The 22,260-nt window shown below is 40.3% G+C and overlaps 1 protein-coding gene and 1 long non-coding RNA gene across 8 annotated transcripts in view; one reads left to right on the top strand and one right to left on the bottom strand.

Annotated features, from left to right (window-relative positions):
* The window catches only part of CALD1 (caldesmon 1), a 188,467-nt gene that overhangs the window by 115,527 nt on the left and 50,680 nt on the right, over positions 1-22,260 (bottom strand). For all 7 annotated transcript variants that reach the window (XM_049641877.1, XM_049641876.1, XM_049641878.1 and 4 more), the window contains one exon: positions 8,060-8,153. The gene's annotated coding sequence lies outside the window, so the exon portion shown is untranslated. The remainder of the gene's footprint in view (positions 1-8,059; positions 8,154-22,260) is intronic.
* LOC125930159 (uncharacterized) lies at positions 6,221-18,374 on the top strand. Its single transcript, XR_007460092.1, has 3 exons — positions 6,221-7,129; positions 9,714-9,784; positions 18,137-18,374. It is a non-coding gene; the product is annotated as an uncharacterized LOC125930159 (long non-coding RNA).

Here is a 22,260-nt window from a genome sequence, read left to right as displayed (position 1 = left end):
TTTATTGAAAGACTTCTGGCCTGAAAATCCAAGCTCCAAATAATGCCACAGGCTACGGCCATAAGTGATGTTTGCCTAATGTTCCTGTTTTATAGAACTGTACTTTCTGGCTTCCTTGTGGTCAGATGAGGCTAAGTGACTAGTTTTGGCCATTGAATTGTAAGCACAAGTGTCATGTCACTTCTAAGGTAGACCATTTAATTTTTGATGTGAGACCCTTTAGGGACCTCTTTTTCTCTCTACCATAGTAACCAACAATGTTTCTAGAGAGTAGCTTGCCAGCTGGGGGCCCCAAGTAAGGATGACAAAATGGTGGACTGGAAACCTCTGCCTATCCAGGGTTAGACAGAAAGCATGAGTATCAAACCCTTGTTTAAGTCGTGGAGATTCTGAGTCCTGACCCCAGCATACCCTAGCTTGTCATGACTGCTGTAGCCTTGGTCAACACAGTCCATAATGAAAGTGATCTTCTGACATTAGGTAGTACATATCTATGTTTCACGCAGGGGCTTACTCAACTTATATATCTTATTTTCCTTCTGTGACTTCTAATATAGCAATAGGGATAGGTAGGTTAATCAGAACCCTGTTTGCAGGTAGGGCCCCAGGGAGTAGAAGTGGCTCATTGGCCCCATAAGCCATAAAACTGCCACTAACAGCAGGAGTCTTCACCTATGATGTGTTCACTCATTTATACCAGGGATGACAAACTCAAATGCTTTGAAGAACCAAAGAGGTGAATATTTGGGGGATGGTGGCCCATGGGAAAATGGAGAATGCATACATTAAGAGCATTCAAAATCAAGTTAAAAACAAAATCCATGCTGGGCAAGGGAAGCACATTTGCAGGTCTATATGGGTTTCAGTTTGGCACTTTGTGACCCCTGATTTATAGAGTCATTCATTAGGGTCAAGAGTGAACCCACACAAAATTACAGTCCACATGGAGAAGTTTATTTACTTAGCCCGTGGTTATATAGGATGTACTATGTACCAAGCACAGTTCTCAGAACTTTATAAATATCAATTTAAATCTTTCTAACAATCCATATTGTCTCCATTTTATAGATAAAAAGATAGGCCCAGAGAAGCTGAGTCATGTGTCCAAGGTCACAGAGCTAGTAAATGGTAGAGCTAGCCTGGCCCCAGAGTCTGTGCTTCTAATCACAGAACAATGCTCCATCTCAAAAGACCTGTAAATGGATAATACAAGGTAGACCGTGGCAACAACCTTGAAGATGAAATGATCACGTGACTGACTGCACAAATGCCCCTCAGAAGGAGAGGTTTCCTGTCCAGAGGATTTGGCCTGCTGCACGTTAGGCAGGCTCACATTTGATGTTTATTAATGAAGTAAAAATGAATCTCCTGTTTATGTTCATTTGTGTTTTGGCAAACTGATTTATTACTTCATTTAAGTGGGGTTTGCTTCAGGAAATAAGTTGAATTCATTCTAAAGTCTTAAAAACTAAAACATAGTACTTCACACTTTGACTATTTCTTTGCTTTTTAAAATTTAATTAGACATGAAGGTCAGTCATCTAACTTTATCAGTTTGCATTGGTCTCAGGGCAGAGCCAAGTTTGTGGGATCTGAAGATTATTTGGGAGGCCTTCTTTAGTACTGGGGCGCCTGGGTGGCTCAGTTGGTTAAGCATCTGACCCTGGATTTCAGTTCAGGTCATGATCTCGTGGTTCATAGGTTCGAGCCCCGTGTCGGGCTCTGCACTGACAGCATGGAGCCTGCTTGGGATTTTGGGATTCTCTGTCTCCCTCTCTCTCTGCCTCTCCCTCTCTCTATCTCTCTGTCTCTCTGTCTCTGTCTCTCTCTGTCTCTCTCTCTCTCTCTCTCAAAAAAAGAAATAAACATTTAAAAAAGGAAGAGAATATTAAATGTAAAAAGTTCAGCAGGGGTCGTGGCAGAGACATGATCCCCGGGAGGGGCCCTGCCACTTCAGCTCCACTGGCTTCATGGCAAATCCACTTTGGGTTTCTCACCTCGGGTTCTTCTGAGCATTCCATCAAAATGTCACAGCACCTTAATTTTATTCTTAATTTTCAATTGCTTTGAAACTACAATTATGTCCCCCTTAAAAAAAAATGCTTCCTGAAAACCAGAATTTAAGAAACAAAGAATACCAGGAGCAGTTATACAATTATTCTTCGAAGCAGTTTGCAATAAAGTAGAATTACAGATATAGCCAGCACGTTGCTATGTTTTGCCTATAAACTGCATAATTAAGTATGATGGGTGGATGAGAGGGCAGAGAAATTTAAAATGTTATGACTCTTTGCCAAGATGAGGCCAACGGAAAACAGATAAAAGTATTGGAAATCCTAATGTACGTCAATGAACATATTATTGGACTCACCAAATTGTCTATTGCATTGAATAAAAAAAAAAATAGTCCAATTTATAGGAGAGAATGAAGGAATGCTAGAATTGCTAATGTAGCCCTATTCTAGCACCTGAGATGGAGAGTGTTCAATTCAATATACTATAGAAACAGTAAATTCATGAGTGACTGAAGATGTATGTTCGAGGAACGAGAAAAAGGACAGATGGTGCTAATGGTCATCACAAGCTCCCTCCCCCCCAACCTTAAACCTCAACTTGCAACTGCATCTTTTATTTCTAAACCATTAGCCAGCATTCTGAGGGAGGTAATTAGATTGTCTCATTATAACAAATGTCTTTATGTTTATAAATTGTCTAAGTCTAGAGGGAATCAGATTCACAATTATAGGCATATCTACTTATGGGAGGAATTCTTAAGAACTTGGAGAAAATGCTTTTAGAAGAACTCCTTCCTTCAGTCCCACCCTACATTTGTAATCACTCCCTCTGGGTATGATAAACACACTTTCCCCAGACACAGGATGCCTCATTCCATGATATATCCTATTCGGTCATTAAATAACAGGACTCAATATTAATGTTGGCCTTCTCCATCCCTTTAAAACAAAGTGTTTTCAGCCAAAGATATTAAACTCGTCAACCGCTCTTTTCTCCTGTCAGAGAAACAGCCAGCATCCTGAAATCACAGCTCATTTGTACCACATTGGCGTGAATATTCAGACTCCATTTGTCTCCAGCTCTTAAAAGCTGGTGTTAGAGTGAATGACAGACATTTTGTTTTGAATTAGCAGAAAGGAGGAGGAAAAAAGGCCCAAGTAATAATTTTGGCCTAAAATATCTGTTTCAGGGAATGCAGCTCTGCCCTTTCCTTAGTGAAAGTCGATTTTAAAACAATCTCGATTTAATTTGGCATTAAATTGGACCTGGGATACAGAGAATGGTAGGAAGGAAACTTGTTTCAGATTTCCCCCCCTCAGACCGCATGCTTGTTCTACTTAAATCCTATTGGAGTATGGCTGCACAGAGTGCAAGACGTTCACTACTTCGTGTTGTTAAACATCCCAAAGTAGAGTTCAGAAGCAGCTGAATCTGTGTCCTTGGACTGTAGAAATCCAATCATTCTTGGAGCCTCAGGTAAGCCTCAGGACTTTTGATTATTTCCGTTGAAAACTATCAAATAGCACAATCATTCTTTATCTCTTTATTCATGACTATTAGACAATAGTCTGGAGAGGAGTTCTAGAAGAACCTTTCTTCTAGAAAGTACTCCTGGCACCACTGTCTATTTTTCTCCCTTGCCCTCTGTGGCCCTCATCTTGGCTTGTCCACCCTGGCCCAAGCTCCTCTGTCAATAGCTGTGCTAGGCAGGAATATGTGTTTCCACAGAGGCACCTCTTAAAGCCGGGTGCAATTCTTTGACCAGGAAAACTCCATCATTTGGCCAAAGTTACAAAATCCGCATATGGTGATGCTGGAGTGTCCTCTTACCCTTCCTAACATGAAGGTTTCCAGAACGTTGATGAGACTATGGGAATCTGTCTTCCTCCTGTTCCCTCAATCCCTAACCAAGCTTGGGCTCACTGCATATTTTCATCCTATACCATATGACAAGGACTTGAGTGTGGGCTCTTGAAGGCGAGACTCTTGAGGAAGGAGTGGATTCAAGACATTTTCACATATGAGGCTGGTTCTACAACCCCTACCAGAAATCTAGAGAGAGGATTCTTAGTGCAAGAAAGACTCCTTCAGATCCTGTGATAGCAAGTTTGGGCACACTTGAACTAAAAAAGAGACTGAGCACTTTATTAAAGGTGTCCAGGGAGACTTGTTCTGTAAAACTCAAGAAAAGAGGAAGAAAAAAACTTCTCTTTCCACTCCATCTGGAGCTTCAACTGACTCCAAAAATATTGGCCCACTGTGGTTATAAAATCTCCCATTTACGCTTTTCTTAAACAAGGGCAAAGACTTACAACTCAAAGCACTTCTTTTACATGCTCATAGGAAAATCATCTTTCTCTCCAAACCTTGTAGCTGACTGAAATTAATGAAACACAGTTGAGAGGCACCTATGCTGGCCACTGGCCACCATTCATTTGGAACACCCCATCTAGGCCATTCATGGATTGTAGAGCCATTTTCTCTTGACTACAAAATTTCTCCTTTCTCATCTTAGGTAAATAGCAATTTGAGTAAAAATCACTGGGGCAAACCATAAGAGACTCTTGGATACTGAGAACAAACTGAGGGTTGATAGGGGTTGGGGAGAGGGGAAAGTGGGTGATGGGCATTGAGGAGGGCACTTGTTGGGGTAAGCACTGGGTGTTGAATGCAAACCAATTTGACAATAAATTATATTATTAAAAAAATCACTGTCAGGTGTCACTGATACTTTAGGCAGCTGCATAAAAACTGGTGTCTTTTCCGCTACTCAAAGAACACCAAGACAGAAGTGTGGAAGTGGGTAGATGAAGAAAGCTGGCATCTCACAGTTAACTAGAGAACATGGGTGGGGTTTGTAGAGAAGAAGGAGGAAGTTTCCAGAACTCAGATGGTCTCTTCCACTGTTACCAGACAATCCAAGGAAAGATCAACGTTCTGCTAAAGAAAGAGAACTAAGAGAGAAGGAGAGAAAAAGAAAAAAAAATTGCAAAAAGAGAATCTAAAGGAAGAAAAGTAATACTTCAGAAAACAAAATAAATGGATAAATATTTTTCCTTCTTTTATTTGTCACAGAAAGCAGGAAAAACTAAGGAAACTAGTGCTGGGATAAACATGGCCTCATTAGAAATGACATTTCTGGTGGGACCCAGAGAGAAGATTGCTATGGCCGTCATGACCCATGGCCCCTCCATACTCTACCAGCTTCCATTCTGGCCTGGCTATGAAACCCTAAAATATTGCCAAAGCCTCCTGGAGGGCATAGGTAGAGTGGGGAAACCAGTAGGGATCAACATACTAAAGAAGGAGTTCAGTGCAAAGGATGTACATTCCCCTCTACTGAGCCCTTTACTGACTGTCTAGACAAGATAATGTTCAATGGCACCAGTCTCTGAGAAAGATCTACCTTCTGTCTCTTTGGACATTGAGCAGTCTATTCCCAGGCTCCCCTACTGTCCAGTCTGATCAGCTCTGATTGGCTGATGAAGAAAATGGCTCCAAAGGAAGGTGTTGATGTATGAGGCCCCCTTGGCAGAAACTTAGGGAGTCAAACCTATGCTCATGGGTGCAGTTTATTAGATGGGACAAGCCCCACGGGAATGGTTTGGAGGCATATCCCCAAAGGAAAGGACAGAAGAAGAAACAAAATAGGGCCAAATAAATGAGAGAGAAAAAGAAAGACATACACATGAGTTAATATACCTGTTCTTTGGTTTTAAAATTTTTTTTTAACATTTATTTATTTTTGAGACAGAGAGAGACAGAGAATGAACAGGGGAGGGGCAGAGAGAGAGGGAGACACAGAATCTGAAACAGGCTCCAGGCTCTGAGCTGTCAGCACAGAGCCCGACGCGGGGCTCGAACTCACGGACCGTGAGATCATGACCTGAGCCGAAGTCGGATGCTTAACCAACCAAGCCACCCAGGCGCCCCAATATACCTGTTCTTACAAACCCTCATTAAGAGTAGCATGTAGAGTTCTTTATCATGGGAGGATTCCTCTGTTATTTACCAGGAAAACCTTCTACACACCAATTTCTGGTGGCATTTTGGAAACACTGCTCCTCTCTCTCCACACAATCTCTCTGGATGACCTCATCCACTGCCATGGTTCTAATTCCTAAGTAAAGATTATGACTGAAAACATCTCTGTCTCCAGCTCTCACCTGAGCTTCAGGTGGACTACACCCCGATGTCCCTTAAGTCCTCACACTCAGTATATCCCCATCGAAGCTCATCGGCCTTCCCTCTTGTCTCCTGGAACAACGTTCTCATGGAAGAGTGATGGGATCTGGGGCAGGCTCATGCTATTTATTGTCTCCTACCTTTTTGAGGAGAGAGGTAATTCTCCTGATGTCAGCTAATCATATTTTTCTTTCAGCCCCTCTCCTGTCTTGACTTATTTCTACCTGTTGTGGTAAAGGGCAGCAAATGTGGTAAAGGGCACCAATAATCATCACTGGGAGATAGTCTTAAAGCAAATAAATTATAGGTTCAGAAGTTACATCTAATCATCTATTCACTCACTCATTCATTCATTCAATATTATTAAATGTCTCTTATATACACAACTTCTCCTACTGCTGTGAGAGATGTAAAAGCCACACTCTTCAATTTCAAAAATTACACAATGCCATCGGACAATGAGAGCCGCACAATAAAGGGCTCTAACACATCACAGAATAACCAGTGTTCTGAAAGTGATGTCAATGCAGAGGAAGTTCAGGAGAGAGGAATCTGAGGGAAGCGCATCTGCAACAAACTAAAAATCAGCATGCTAGAAACACATGATGATGGGCTGGTATGGATTGAATTGTGTTTCCCCAAATTTATATGGTCAAGTCCTAACCCCCAATCCTTCAGAACGTAACCGTACTTGAAGATCAAGTTTTTAAAGAGGTGATTAACTTCAGGTGAGGTGATTAGGTGGGCCCTAATCTGACAGGACTGGTGTCCCTGTCAGAGGAGGAGATGTTGGACACATGGAGAGAGACACCAAACACATGTGCACACTGCAGGCTGGCATGTGAAGACACGGGGAGAAGACTGCTATCGGCAAGCCAAGTAGAGAGGCTTCAGAAGAAACCAAACCTGCGGACATCTCACCAGAACTGTGAGGAAATTTCTGTTGTTTAGGCCACCTGGTCTGTGATGGCTTGTTATGGCAACCCGAGCAAACTAATACAGGCTGCAACAGATAGAATCGGAAAACAATTGCCTGAGAACCACACTGAATTCCCAAAAAAGTTTCCCTCCTACTGGTGCCACCCTGGGCAAAACTGTGAACAAGTGAAGTTTCCCTTACTTTCTCCAGCCTCTACCTTCTGCAATCCCCTCTTTCTGCCCCCCAGTAACCCTTCTGCCTGTGGAACTTCTCCTCCCAGCTGAGGAGGGTTCATGGGAAGTGACTGGCACTTACTGCCCCTGAAATCACCAGTGTCTGTGCAAAGGTGAGCTTATTCACTGGGGAAGACTGACTCATGACCTCTCTGTCCCCTCAAGTCAACAGCATTCTTTGCAGGAAGTGAGGACTTCATTACTGATCTGGGACTGTTTTGCTTAAGATACATACGCAGGAAAAAAATAAAGCAAAAAATCAAATTATAATTTTTTTAACATTTATTTATTTTTGAGAGAGAGAGAGAGAGAGAGAGAGAGAGAGAGTGAGCAAGCACAAGCGGGGAGGGGCAGAGAGAGAGGAAGACACAGGATCGGAAGCAGACTCCAGGCTCTGAGCTGTCAGCATAGAGCCCGACGTGGGGCTCAATCTCACAAGCCTTCGAGCCGTGAGACCATGACCTGAGCTGAAGTCAGCCACCCAACCAACTGAGCCACCCAGGTGTCCCGCAAAAAAATCAAATTATAAAGCAGAAAAACAATTCTTTCCAAATCTGACAGATGAATTGGTATATAAACCATGAGGACTATAGCAGAAAGACTGGCTTCTCACAATGCATCTTTAGGTGCCAGAATTTAGAAAATGAGGCAGAGAGGCTAGGAGCAGAGCCTCCCCATCCCCGTCAATCACATAAATGCTACTCACAGGTAAACGATCAACTGTCTACTTCTGAGCCTTCCGGTTGATCACCAATCCCTGCAGAATTTGGTTGAAGGATCTCCAAATGTTTTAAGGACACCTGGTATAAAAGCAAGATGAAGTAGAATGAATTTTAGTTAATGTAGACCACATATTTAAAATATCATTTCTTCCTCTGGTACTATTATGAGTTAGGACCTTAAAGGGGAAATAAAGCATAGACAGAAATGGGTACTGTGCACTTGTATGTTAAAGAATATGAATACAATTATTCCAGAGTCAACCCCTAACTTATTCTAGATAATGGGGTAGATAAGGTGGTATAATAAATACAAAACAGGGAATACTACAAATGCCAGTAATCAGAGACAAAGGCTTTAGAACACAGCCAAGGACACCCCTTCTCCAAACTCGACCCTCAATCCTTCTAAGCTTCAGACTCTTAAGAACCTTTCTCCACAGTCTTCTGCTGGTGATGGTCAGGAACTTGACTAATCAGTAGAAGAAGAAGGTCTGGAGGATTACAGATAATTATAGAAATGTACTAGTAGATAATCTAGAGTTAACCCGCACTTGGAACACATTAGTAAATAGTAAACATTAGAAAGACCACAGAAATGACAACTGTGACAGTAAATCACCATCACACCCCTAAGCCTGCCCCCAACATGATGCAACAAGGGCTTCTAATGAGTATGAAATGCAACTTTGGGCTTTTAATGTTTGCCTTTAATGGAGCAGAGTAATGGGTCTCAAGTGGACCTTAAGAATACAGCTTTGCCTTCCTCCAACCCCACCCTCTGCCACTTGGCATTGGAAGAAAACAGAAGCTCACAGAGGTTAAGGGACGGGCTTGGAATCTCACTGCTAGAAACTAGGCTTGGATTACTAGATTCTCATTTCAGCTTTCACAAGTAAAAAACAAAACAAAAACCTGCTTAGTGTGTTACTTAAAGTTTGTGTCTATCTGAGGAAGCCTGTTTTGCAAACTAGGAGTCAGGGAACCTTGAGGGCTCACAAATTCATCAGCAAACCCAGGAGCCATCCCTTCCCCCCACCCCTTCTTCTTTCCTTCTTCTTCCTCTTCTTCCTCTCCCTCTTCCTCCTCTCCTTCTCCTTCTTTTTTTTTAATTCAAGTTAGTTAACATATAATGTAGTATTGGTTCCAGGAGTAGAAGTTAGTGATTTAATCCTTACATAGAACACCCAGGGCTCACCCCAACAAGTGTCATCCTTCCTGCCCATCACCCATTTCCTTAACCTTGAGCAGCCATTCAGGCCATCTGTAGCTCCTCTCCCTCAACCTCTACCACCTCTTCCTAGGGGTCCGAGGTCCTGAGTGCAAACATCTACTTTGTATTGCCATACATTTAAAGTACCTTGCTCAGCATTCTGGGATGTGGGCCCTCATCTTAAGGAGACTAAAATCCAGTTAGAGGCTAAAATCCAGTTGGGACTAAAATATATAATTACATTTCTGGGTTACAAAGCCAGAAAATGACAAGAGCTCCCAATCCCATTTAAATTCCTTTTCTTCTATTGTGGGTCCAAGTTTGGAGGTCTTTTCTATAAATCTGAAGAGAAGGGGATGATAAAATGGTGAGGCATTTCCTAGCTGGAAAGATTGCCTAAGCCTGCTTCATAATCTGGTTCCTCACAGCTCCTGGTCCCCTCCCAGCATGCAGTAGGATATCAAGAAATGACTGTTGAATGAATGAATGGAATCCATGGGTGAGTTTCCTGAAACTATAGGCCAAATTTTGTGCATATTAACTTTCATTACCTTTTAAGGCAGTCTCCATTTTTCTTCCCCCCCAGAATGAGAACCAGTTGCTAAATAATTAGCAGAGTCCTTGAGGATGGAATTTAGATGAGAATCAATTACAAAGAGTGCTCCTATAAGTAAATTTATACGCAAACGTGGCTGGAGAACCTCTATGTGCCAGGAACATATCGGGGATATGAAAAAGAACAAACAGCTGTGGTACTTGGCCTTATGGTACTTATCGTGTAGTGAATCCCTAGAAGAGGTTTCTCAGACTGATTGCACGTCAAAATTTTCAGGCATGGAGGCTTTTAAAATATATATGGGACACTCCAGAGAGGTGTCCAGGAATCCACACCTTAAAAAAGCCTACACTTGGAATGTGACGTAGATTATAGTACCCTCCCCACAGAGGCCTCCCATCCTTGACCCTCAGGCTTCAACAAAGACATCAGAGACTAGAAAAAGGCAAGAGTTACTTGCCAGGATTATAACTGAACATACTGAGAGGTATTTAAATTGGTAGAGAAAATAATTCACAGTATCTTCCCCAAACCCTCTTGCAGGGTCAGTATTTATTTGCCCAGTTTTCCTTTCTGCCCTTTCAATTCTGTCAGTATTTCTATTTCTTTAATTAATTAATTTTTAATTTAAATGTTAGTTAGTTAATATACAGCACAATATTCGTTTCAGAAGAAGAATGCAGTGATTTATCACTTACATGCTACACCCAGTGCTCATCACAAGTGCCCTCCTCAGTACCCATCACCCTTCTAGCCTATCCCCTACCCACATTCCTCCATCAACCCTCAGTTTGCTCTCTATCATTAAGAGTCTCTTGGGGTTTGTTTTCCTTTCTTCTCTTTTTATTTTTGAATTTAGGAATGAATATAGGAAAAATAGAGGAAGAAAATGCTATCAGTGGGATTTTTTTTTTTTTTTTTTTTTTTTTTTTTTTTGGTTTATAGTATCTGGGTCTATGTTCATGAACTATCTTGTTAATGAGACAAAGAGAAAAGAAAGGCTTTCAAGAGGAACCATAAAGAGAATGGCAAAGTGAATGAAAGTAGAGTCTGTCTTCAGATATACTTTGCTTTCTATTTTCCAATTTAGAATCCAAGGGCCGCAAAACTGATGAAGCTCTTACTCTCTATTTTAAGATCTTTTTCTACCTTCAGTTACTTTGCAACTTCAAATAGATTCCTGGGTGAACGAGTACTCACTGGATCCCTTTAAGCTTTTAATTCAGTGCCTAACACATGTATGCTGGCTGGCCTGGCTCAGAGGCAGTTGCCAAAATTCTCTGCAGGCAAATCTGATTCTAGACTGGACGGTAAAGAAGGAAAAGACCTGAGATGAAGGAAGAGGGGAAGGAAGAGAGAACAGGGTTGTGTTAAGCAAGTGAGCCTGTCTTCCTTCCACAACCCCTTTTCTAGTCAGTGGTGAACGGTCAGGTCCTATTTACTGCTCTTTTGATTGAACCGTCTGCTGAGGCATGTGGGGACATTAGGGTTTTATATGAACGCATGTGCTATAGGAGAATCAAGGTGTAACAAAAAGAAAGGAGAAATTTATCTCCTCTCGATCAGACTTGTAGTCCTCCAAGAGTAGTGATTTTCTTAAAAACTTCAAAAACTAGCTAAAGCCATTCAGTAGCATGAGAAACAGAAACTAGCACCTTCCTAGGTTACACAAATGAAAAAGCATCGCCAGTACATATTTGCAAAAAGTGATTACAATTCTACCTTAAAATTCCTACCACAAGTATTCACAGAAAGATGCCATTTTCCAAAAGGATACCAAAAGGGAGGGTCTAAAATGTTAATTTATCATAACAGTAGTTATTGCAAAGGTTAAATTAGGGATCTTTTATAAAAAATGAATAATTTTGTATAGCCATTAAGAACCAGGTTTTAATTAATTTAAAATTTTACCTTTAAAACGTGGTTGAATTAGTACCCCCTGATTTTAACATTAACATTAATATTAATATTTATATTTAAAAATCTCCCATGACTTTTATAATATGCTCTGCTTTCATTATGGACATATAAATACTATGTTTTTTTTCCTCTTTTTGTTTTAAAGTTTATTTTGAGAGAGAGAGAACACATGTGTGCAAGCAGGGGAAGGGCAGAGAGAGAGAGAGAGAGAGAGAGAGAGAGAGAAAAAATCCCAAGCAGGGATTTTCTGCATTGTCAGGGCAGAGCCCGATGTGGGGACTGAACTCATGATCCGTGAGATCACGACCTGAACCGAAATCAAGAGTTGGACGCTTAACCGACTGAGTCACCCAGGCGCCTCATAAATACTACATATTAAGGACTCTTAGTGCCAGGCCTTGTGCCAAGCACATGGTACACATCTATCTCATCTGATTGCTATAGCATCCTAGTGAGGTATGTATTCTTATCTTAGGGTAAGCAGTGAGAAGTTCGTTTTATTTAGGTCATTTGCCTCCGTTCACTCAGCTAGTAAGAAGTGAAGCAAGTATTCAAACTCAAGGGCTGACCCAGCCTGATGGGTGTATGGGAAGGATACATGCCCACATTCACTTATTCACTGAGTGGGTACTCTGAGCCACACAGAGATGAACAAGGGCTGCTTTCACAGAGCTGGTGTTCTTGTGTAGTAGGAACAACACAGGTGTTTCTGATAATGAGTAAAGAAAACAGCATGTTGTGACAGAGGGCCACCAGAAGGTCACTGGAGGCCGGATAGTGAGAGATGGTCTCTCCAAAAAGAAGACATCTAGGCTGAAAATACATTTCTAGGAGGGAACAGCCCATGTGAAGATCTAGGGAAAGAGTGTTCCAGGAGGATCCCTTGAGAATCCCAGCATGAGATGGAGGCTTTTGTAAGTTCTGTGTGCTCTGTGATCATGAAACTCTTTCAAGTTATTTGCCCCCTATGGGACTCAGGCTTTATCTGTCTGTTGGCAGAGTATACAATGTTGAAAGATGTGCTGAATGAGGACTTACCAAAAATGATCCTCTAAGCGCTGCCTTTGTTGGAAATCATGACGGTGGCAGTGGTGCTGGTGATCTGTCCCTACCCAGAGAAGAGTGCCAGGGATGCACATGGTCCCCTTTGCATTCAGTGCCCAGAGTGACAGAGGTACCCTTGTACCCCCTTTCACTTGGTAAGCTTGAAGAGAGTTTCTTTCTGTGGGTTTATGTGAGCTCCTTTCAGTCTTGTGCATTGGAGGAGAAGGCCGAATATTTCTTAATAATAAAAGAATGAAAAGCTATGGGACATAATCCTTGGAATGGGAAAGGAATGGTAAGTAGCTATTTCAGTCTTAGTTGGCAGGAAGTCACATAATTTGTGGGGATGGAAATTAAAATAAAATATTTAAAAATAGATCTATGGGTTTTAGTCAGAATGAGCCAGTAACAATAAAACATCACTAATTGTCTCTTGTGAATTGTCTCTCTTTTTCATTTATAGTTGAATATGGGAGCTAGGAGTATTTTAGAAGGGAAGAGATATGTGATCTTAGGGAATTTAGTCACTTAAATAAATACTAATGAGTGAACTGACCTTGACCAAGTCATTTAACCACGTTAGGCCCCTCAATTCCTTCATCTGCAACATGAATTTTCGGGAATGGAGTTTTAAGTTCCCCCCAATTCAGATGGTTTGTATGTACTTCTATGATCTTCCAAGGGGAAAAAAATGTCTTGTGTATGTCTCAGTATCTGTGAATGACATTGTTATGATTGTGAATAAAACAAGCTCAACTGAGCTCACCCTTTTCAGCATCAAACAGGCTGCTCCAAGAAGCGTATTGCTTTGCAGAGACCACAGACCCTCCTACCACTTCCCCAACATTTCTAGGAGATGAGTGTATTTTATAGCTCCAAGAGAAATAATAATATGTTGTAAAATAATATCTATCATTTATTGAAGGTCTACTACGTGCAAGGTACTTGATATCTGTTATCTCATGTGATCTTCAAAAGTAAACTGTGAAACTGGCTGTTTTTATTATCCCCATTTGAAAGCAAGGAAACAGATCCAGAATCACTATCATGTAGTCAGTAAGTAGCAGAGTTGGAATTACAACCCAGATTTGGTGGACTCCAAAGCTCTTCCCATGACCAAAAACTTGGAGGAGTCATAGTCGCCAACAATGACATTTCTTCTACTCTTTTGAGAAAAGCATCTGGGGATATAATCTCAGTAGGACCCTTGGAGAATTCATCCATGAAGAGGGGGCAGACTGAAGGTCCATGGAGTGATACAAACTCATCTCAGCCCTAATTACACTAAAGTGAACTTCCCAGTCTATCAAACTACCAGAACATGGGTAACCCTCTCTGGAGGAAAGCAGTATCATCCAGGACTTCAACTGGATATGCATATGGAAAAAACGAAAACTAAGTCTTGACTTCTGTTTAACACCATATCCTCCACCCCAAAAAGTTCCAGGTTGAGTGTGGATCTCAATGTAAAAGCTGACACGTATAAGCTTTCAGAAAAAAAGTAGAAGATACATCATGTTCTTGAGACAGGTAAAGATTTTGTAAATCACTAACCATAAAGAAATAAAATTGATAAATTTCACATTGAAATTAAGAACCATAAAGAGAGTGAAAAAATTAGCATTACATATATCTGACAAAGGACTTGTATCCAGAATATATAAAGAATTCCCATAAACCAAGAAGAAAAAGATAGATGACCCATTAGTAAAATGGGTAAAGACTTTGATAGGCACTTCACAAAAGAGGATACTAAAATGGCCAATAAGCATATGAAAAAGTGCTCTATCTTATTAATCGTTAGAAAGATTCCAATTAAAACCACACACCATTAGAATGGCTAAAACTTAAAAGACTGGCAATTCAAAGTGTTAATGAGCAACTGAACTCTCACGCACAGCTGTGGGAATGTAAACTGGCAGTCACTTAGGAAAATTATTTGACAGTTTCAGCTGCTGAAATGGAATATTTGTATATCCTGTGACCCAGATATCTTACTCCTAGGTATGTACACAACAAATATCCGTGCAAATATTCATCAGAAGACGTGAATTAGAACAGAATGCTCATAGCAGCACTTTCATAATAGCTACAAACAGGAAATCACCTCAATGCCTACCAATAGTAAAGTGGATAAGTTGTGGCAGGCAAGCAGTGAAATACTGTGCAACAGTTAGAACGATCTAAGTATTGCTCAGGCAATGAATCTCAGAAACATAATGTTAAACAACAGAAGTGACACACACACACACACACACACACACACACAGAAAGATTCCATTCATATAAAATTAAAAAACCAACAAAACTAATACTTAGTGTTAGTAATCACAATAATGGTTACCCTGGGGCAGTGGGGGTAAGGGGAGGAGGCTGACTGTAAAAGGAAGCACAAGGGGGGGCTTCTGGGGTGCTAGTAATGTTCTGTTTCTTGATCTTGGAGGGGACTACACCATTATGTTCATTTTGTGAAAATTCATCATGCTGTACAATTATGATTTGTACACTTTTCTGTATGTTATACCTCAAATAAAGATTATTTTTACAACATGTGGAGAGAAAAAGATGAAGCCTCAGCCGGAAAAGACGACAACTAATGGGGATTTATGAGCTCAAAATATATAAAATCATGAAAGTTTGGTATTTCTGGCCATATATTATACCAGTAGGGAAATAAAATAATAAAAAGAAAGACAAACAATGAGAGAAAACAAGAAGGCAATACAAATCAATGTACTCTGCAGGGGGAAAACTGTATTTGGGAAGGCTGGGATCAATTTGGCCAGTTATTTCTAAATTAAAAGTCAACACTGGATTATTTACCAATGACTTAGTGAACTTTCCATAAGATATATTTTGGCTTACTATATCTTAGAAGGGAAAGTTTGAATGTTTTTGCAAGTGGCCCATACCAAAGCAATTCAAATACAGGGACTATTTATCATCTTAAGATGTGGTGAAACTTCATGTCCATTCAGCCCCTTGCTCACTAACCACACTGTTTCTTCTCTTCACTTTCAACTACCCACCTTCCCAAATCTATAGCCAATGGTGCACATGTGCATCAGGCTCTTGCACAAGGTTTCCTCTTTACTTGTTTAAATTGTATGTTTTCATTTAAGTTTTTGCCTGTGTATATTGCATATTTGTCCATAGTATGCTTGTATTTCAGTGTAAATTTTTATGTCTGTAGGAGAGTCTCTTGGTTTTAATGAGATACATTTTTCATGTTACTATGCAATTGTGCATATGGATGTATCTATATACTTGTATAAATTAGTGGATAAGAGAGACAAGATGCATTAGTAGGGTATCATGTTAGAAATTTATTTAGCCAAGCAGGTTAAATCAAGCAAGAAAACTAAGGAAATTACTCTTATAATTCAAGAAAAAGTCAATTATTCAATGAAAGTAAGAGTTCCCTTGGCATTCTGCAATGGGTTCACTGCATTGTTGACAAAACTTTAAACTATTCAGTTGGGTTGGACATTGGTTGTTCCCTTGAAAGCAGCATGGAATTGTGAGAGAAGACAGGCTGTGGGGTCATAATAGAGGTACGACCTTAAGGAAATTCTTTGTTGGATATCAGTTACTTACTTTAAAATAAAAATGATTAGAAATAATAAGTGTTGGCAAGGATGTAGAGAAAAAGGAATCCCTGCACACTGTTGGTGGGAATATAAATTGGTACCGCCACTATGGAAAACAGTATGGAGGTTCCTCAAAAAGTTAAAAATAGAAATACCATATAATCCAATAATTCCACTATTGGGTATTTACCCAAAGAAAACAAAAGCACTAATTTGAAAAGATATATGCACCCCTCTGCCCTATATTCATTACAGCACTGCTTAAGATAGCCAAGATATGAAAGCAATCTAAGTGTCCATCAATAGATGAGGAAATTTGGTGTGCACACACACACACACACACACACACACACACACACTGAAATATTATGCAGCCATAAAAAAGGATGAGATCATGCCATTTGAGACAAAATGGATGAATCTAGAGGGTATGATGCTAAGTGAAATAAGATAGACTGAGAAAGACAAATACCATATGCTTCTGCTCATAAGTGGAATCTAAAGAACAAACAAACAAATGAATAGACAAACAAAAAGCTGAATCAGACTTATAAATTCAGAGACAAACTGATGGTTGCCAGAGGGAAAGAGATGGGAGGTTGAGCAAAATGGGTGAAGGGGAAAGGGATATACAGGCTTCTAGTTATGGAATGAGTAACTCATGGGAATAAAAGGCACAGCATAAGGAATACAGTCAATGATCTTGTAGTAGGGATGTAATGAGACAGATGATAGCTACACTTGTGGTGAACATAGATAATGTATAAACTTTTCAAATCACTAAGTTGTACACCTGAAACTAATTTAACAGTGTGTGTCACCTATATGCAAAGAAAGGAAAGAAAGGAGGGTTTTGCTAATGCCACGATGATGGACTGTCATTGTATACGGATGGGCTTCTTGGTGGCAAGGACACAGTCTTATGGCTAATTCTATCCCAATCATTTTGCATATTCCATGGCACATATCATATGCTCTGTAAAAGTTTCCTGGGTGGGTGAGTGAATAAATGAATGAACTAGCATATAATGAGCCTATTATTGAACTTAGAATGCTACAGGCCCCAAGTGAACTTACCTCCTTTCTTCTCCTCCTTTGTTTATTTTGCCAGAACGAATCAAATAAACCCTCAGTTTATTTCTATATTATCAGGGGGCCAGGACTAACAAAGGTAGCAGGGAAATTTTGTTGAATTTCTCTTAAAATTTCAAGGAACACAAAGGATACAGCTTAGATATATGTTCTCAGAGGAGCCAATTTTGTACAACTATGAAGAAGAAAAAATATTTCTTAATGGAACGGAACAAGATTACAAAATAGTATGAAGGGAGGGCCTTGATATCTTTAAACAGTGTCTGTTTGCTGCAGTCTTTCCTATTTTTTTTTTTGAACAATTAATGAATGAAGAATAATCCATGATGCTATTTGTACTGGCCAAAATCTTTCAATTGCTAATAAAAGAATGAGAGTGGATTTTTACAGGCAAGAGAATTCCTGATTGGAGAAGCAATAAGAATGTATCCGTGGCAGGGTGAAGGTCAGATGTTTATTTTTAAGCTTTATGAATAATTCTCTACTTGTCTGAAGCAAATCGGAAAGAGAAAGTCATTTATGGCAGTATGAAGAAAGTTCTGGACTTCTCATGGGAAAGTAGCTGACGTCAGTGTTTGATAAGCTTCCTGTGGCCACAAACATATGAGACATTGACTCTTGAGAAAAATGTAAATCTTTCTCTTTACAGAATCATGGTGTGCCTGCAGCTGGAATTTGGTAGAACTATCATACATTAAGAGAGACCTGATGCAGATATTAAAAATTCCAAAGACTGTGGAGAGATAGTGGCTGGCAGGAGTGTTTCTGTTGTTGTCGCCATCACCATCAGCATCACCAACACCATCATCACTATTATCATTATCATTATCAACAAGCACTGATGTGTATTGTATTTGCAATGCACTATGTTAAATGTTTGGGCTCCAGTGAATGGTAAGAAACAGTGCACCTAACTTTCATGGATATTTAATTTTCCAACAAAGGCAGCCTTCCTGGCCCTATTCTGTCCATGTGTCCATGTATAGCTCCTTTGCTTTTTTTTTTTTTTTTTTTTTTTTTTTTTTTTTTTTTTTTTTTTTTTTTTTTTTTTTTGGACAGAGAGAGACAGAGCATGAACGGGGGAGGAACAGAGAGAGAGGGAGACACAGAATCGGAAACACGCTCCAGGCTCCGAGCCATCAGCCCAGAGCCCGACGCGGGGCTCGAACTCACGGACCGTGAGATCGTGACCTGGCTGAAGTCGGACGCTTAACCGACTGCGCCACCCAGGCGCCCCGCTCCTTTGCTTTTTAAATTGAGAATCTAATATTTATCAAGCACCATTTTATTTTACTTTAAAAATAGTAATGTTTTGGGGCGCCTGGGTGGCTCAGTCGGTTGGGTGGCCGACTTCGGCTCAGGTCATGATCTCGCCGTCCGTGAGTTCGAGCCCTGCGTCGGGCTCTGTGCTGACAGCTCAGAGCCTGGAGCCTGTTTCAGATTCTGTGTCTCCCTCTCTCTGACCCTCCCCCGTTCATGCTTTGTCTCTCTCTGTCTCAAAAATAAATAAACGTTAAAAAAATATTTAAAAATAGTAATGTTTTTAAGGTAGAGTATGCATACTGTACAATTCACCCATTTTGAGTGTACAATTTGTTTTTAGTGTATTCAGAGTTGAGCAACCAACACCAAGATCAATATAGAACATTTTCATCACCCAAAAAGAAACCCTATACCCTGTAGCCGTCACCCTCCTCTCAGTCTCCCCTATCTCCCCAGGCCTAAGCACCTACTAATCTATACTGTGTCTCTAATAGAGCTCTCCATTCTGAACATTTCATATGAATGGAATCATATAATATGTGGTCTTTAGTGACTAAATTCTTTTACTTAGCACAACGTTTTCAAAGTTCATCCATATGGTGGCAGGTATTAGTACTTCATTAACTTTATGACCAAATAATATTCCACTGTATGGATATATCACATTTTGCTTATCAATTCATCCCTCGATGGACATTTGGGTTGTTTCCATCTTTTGGCTTTTATGAATAATGCTGCTATTAACACTTGTGTACAAGTTTTTGTGTGGACGTATTTTTTCATCTCTCTTGGATATATATACCTAGGAATGGCATTGCAGGGTCATATGGTAATTCTATTGTGTGAGGGACTGGAGGACATTTTTTCAAAGTAGCTGCACCATTTTTATCTTTTTACCAGCAGTGTATGAGGGCTCTGATTTTTCTACACCCTTGCCAGCAAGATGGACAGGCTGTGGAGAGCTGCTGTATGGCACAGTGCCTACAGCTAACAATACAGCATTGTGCATCTAAAAATGTGCTAAAGGGTACATCTCATGTTAAATGTTCTCACCACATTCACATATACACAAAAGGAAACTGTGTAGCTTCTTAAAAGAGAACTCACACATAAAGAGAAACAACTACAAAGATTAGAATGCTCATGAATGAATCCCTTAATTCCAGGAGACTCTCAAGTTATTGATGGTCTCATCCATGAAGTTGGTCCTCAGCAATTAGGGATATTCACAAAGAAGCAGTACCCTAATTCAGTACTTTCTGGTTGAGACCACAGGCATTCCAAGTGATTGGATTATTCATTCAGTTCAGTCAACCCATTATAATTATTGATTCAGTGAATTGAGTTTTGTTTTCCTATTGTAATAATATGTACTTGTTTAAAGTATTCTTAAAACTTTTTCTAGTGTTCATTTGATTGCTGCTTGAAATTTAAGTACCTAAGGACAGGGCTACATACTATATTTCTGTTTTGGCCAGTTGCTTACAATGAGCAAAAACAAAGCAAAATAACACCCAAAGTGGAATGATCCTGTTCCTCTTCCGCACTTTTAACCAGTCAGCACTGCCTATCACTCTCCTCCACCCCAGAGGTATGCGCTGAGACCTAATCCAGCGCCTTGAGCTCAGTCAATGTGAAGCACAAAACACTGACATAAGGAATCTGTGCAGCAGTAGAGCTCAGGCCTTATGCCGGAACCTAGAATCATCCAACTCATGTAACACAAGGCGAAACCATCAGTGTGTGTGGCTCTGAAAAAGACCTCTGGTTGGGGCACCTGGGTGTCTCAGTTAAGCGTACGACTCTTGATTTCAGCTCAGGTCATGATCTCAGGTTCCTGGGGTTGAGCCTCCCCTCTGACACTGTGCTGATAGCAAGGAGCCTGCTTGGGAGTCTCTCTCTGCCCCTCCCTGACTCTTCCGCACATCCTTTCTCCTTCTCTCTCTCAAAATAAATAAATAAACTTTAAAAAAATCATTGGTTGGTGTCATTCCTCAGCATTTAAGGAAAATCAGCCTCTGCATTATCCATCTGCGCATCCAGCTGAAAGAGTAGCCCGTGGAGGCTGCAATCCAGTGGACAAGATGCCAAGCCCTTTGCACTAGAAAACTGGTATAACATCACACTTACTGTTTATCATCACCCAGTTATCAGTCTGTTTTTGTCTTGGAAACTGTAGACATCGGCAAACGCAGCAAAAAAACAGTGCATGGGGGACCATTTTGTGCACAGGGCCCTGGGAAGGGGCAGTGGAATTCCTCTGATCAGTCTCCTTTTGACTTTTTCCCATAGACCTTGTTCCTGCACTGAAATGTCTGGAATGCTTGGTAGGGACGAAGTGGGTTGATCATAGGGCAATTACGCTTCTATCATCACTGAGATCAGCTGTTTGTGGACTAATTTCCAAGCAACTAGTGACATCACAAATGGGTTAAGAATACACATACACAGCACTTTCATAGTAAACAGAGCTTTCATATCACTTTTCTCAATGATTTTCATGGCAAATCCAGAGGTCAGTAAGACAAGTGTCATTTGCAACACTTTAAAAATGGGACTTAGGCCTAGAGAGTGTAAAAGGTTTACTTTACCTAAACCCTTTTAGATAGCGGTGGGTAGATCAAGATCCTCTAATCTGTTCTTTTTGCAAAAACTCCATTCTTCTTCTATTTGGCCACTAACAACAAAGTTCATTTTGCAGGAACTGGTTATTTTTCATTTTAGGACAAATCAATCATTACATTTGTTTTTAGAAATCATATCAACCCACTGTTTAATTCCCAACCAGTACCATGGGCTAAAATTTTTAAAATAACAATCTCAGGAATTGATTCTCTGTGGGCCTTTCAATTTGACCTGACTTGGCAGTAATCACCTAGTGGGGAGAATGTAAAAAGTGACAAACCCTACAAGCAACTGTCCTTACCTCACATTAATAGAATGTTGAAACAAGTCTATCCAGGCACGGTGGTACACTGCAGCAGATTTCCATACGGAGTCTCAATCACAGCATGACTACTGGTGACATGTGTCACCAGAAATTTGAGTTTTCACATGATTTACCTTTTAAAACATTAGGAAGTACTCAGGTTATCCCTATAAACTTGACTTCTCACTCCCACTTGAGTGGAAGAAAAAGGCTCACCTATGTGTGTTCCTATGAATCTCACTCCCTTGCATGTCATGTGGAGAAAATAATTTTTGTCATTTGCTCTTCTACTTTTCCCATTTCATGAGACAGTTAAGTCAGACCCAGTTTGGGATTCTCTTTCCAGTTACTAAATGGATGAAGAGAGGCAGGATCTCTGTCCTCACAGAGCTAACTCTTTAGGGGGTTAGTATTAACCCACTAATAAAACCCATAAATAAGTATTAAAGCATTTACATCGTATTCACTTCTTCCTTTGGACTGAGTTCTTTTTAAAAAAAAATATTATTGTGGGGCACCTGGGTGGCTCAGTCGGTTAAGCTTCCGGCTTTGGCTCAGGTCATGATCTCGTGGTTTGTGAG

The sequence above is a fragment of the Panthera uncia genome, chromosome A2 (genome assembly GCF_023721935.1).
Source record: "Panthera uncia isolate 11264 chromosome A2, Puncia_PCG_1.0, whole genome shotgun sequence".
NCBI lineage: Eukaryota > Metazoa > Chordata > Mammalia > Carnivora > Felidae > Panthera > Panthera uncia.
Note: the sequence above shows the minus strand (reverse complement) of the source record. Positions and strands in the feature narration are given on the sequence as shown.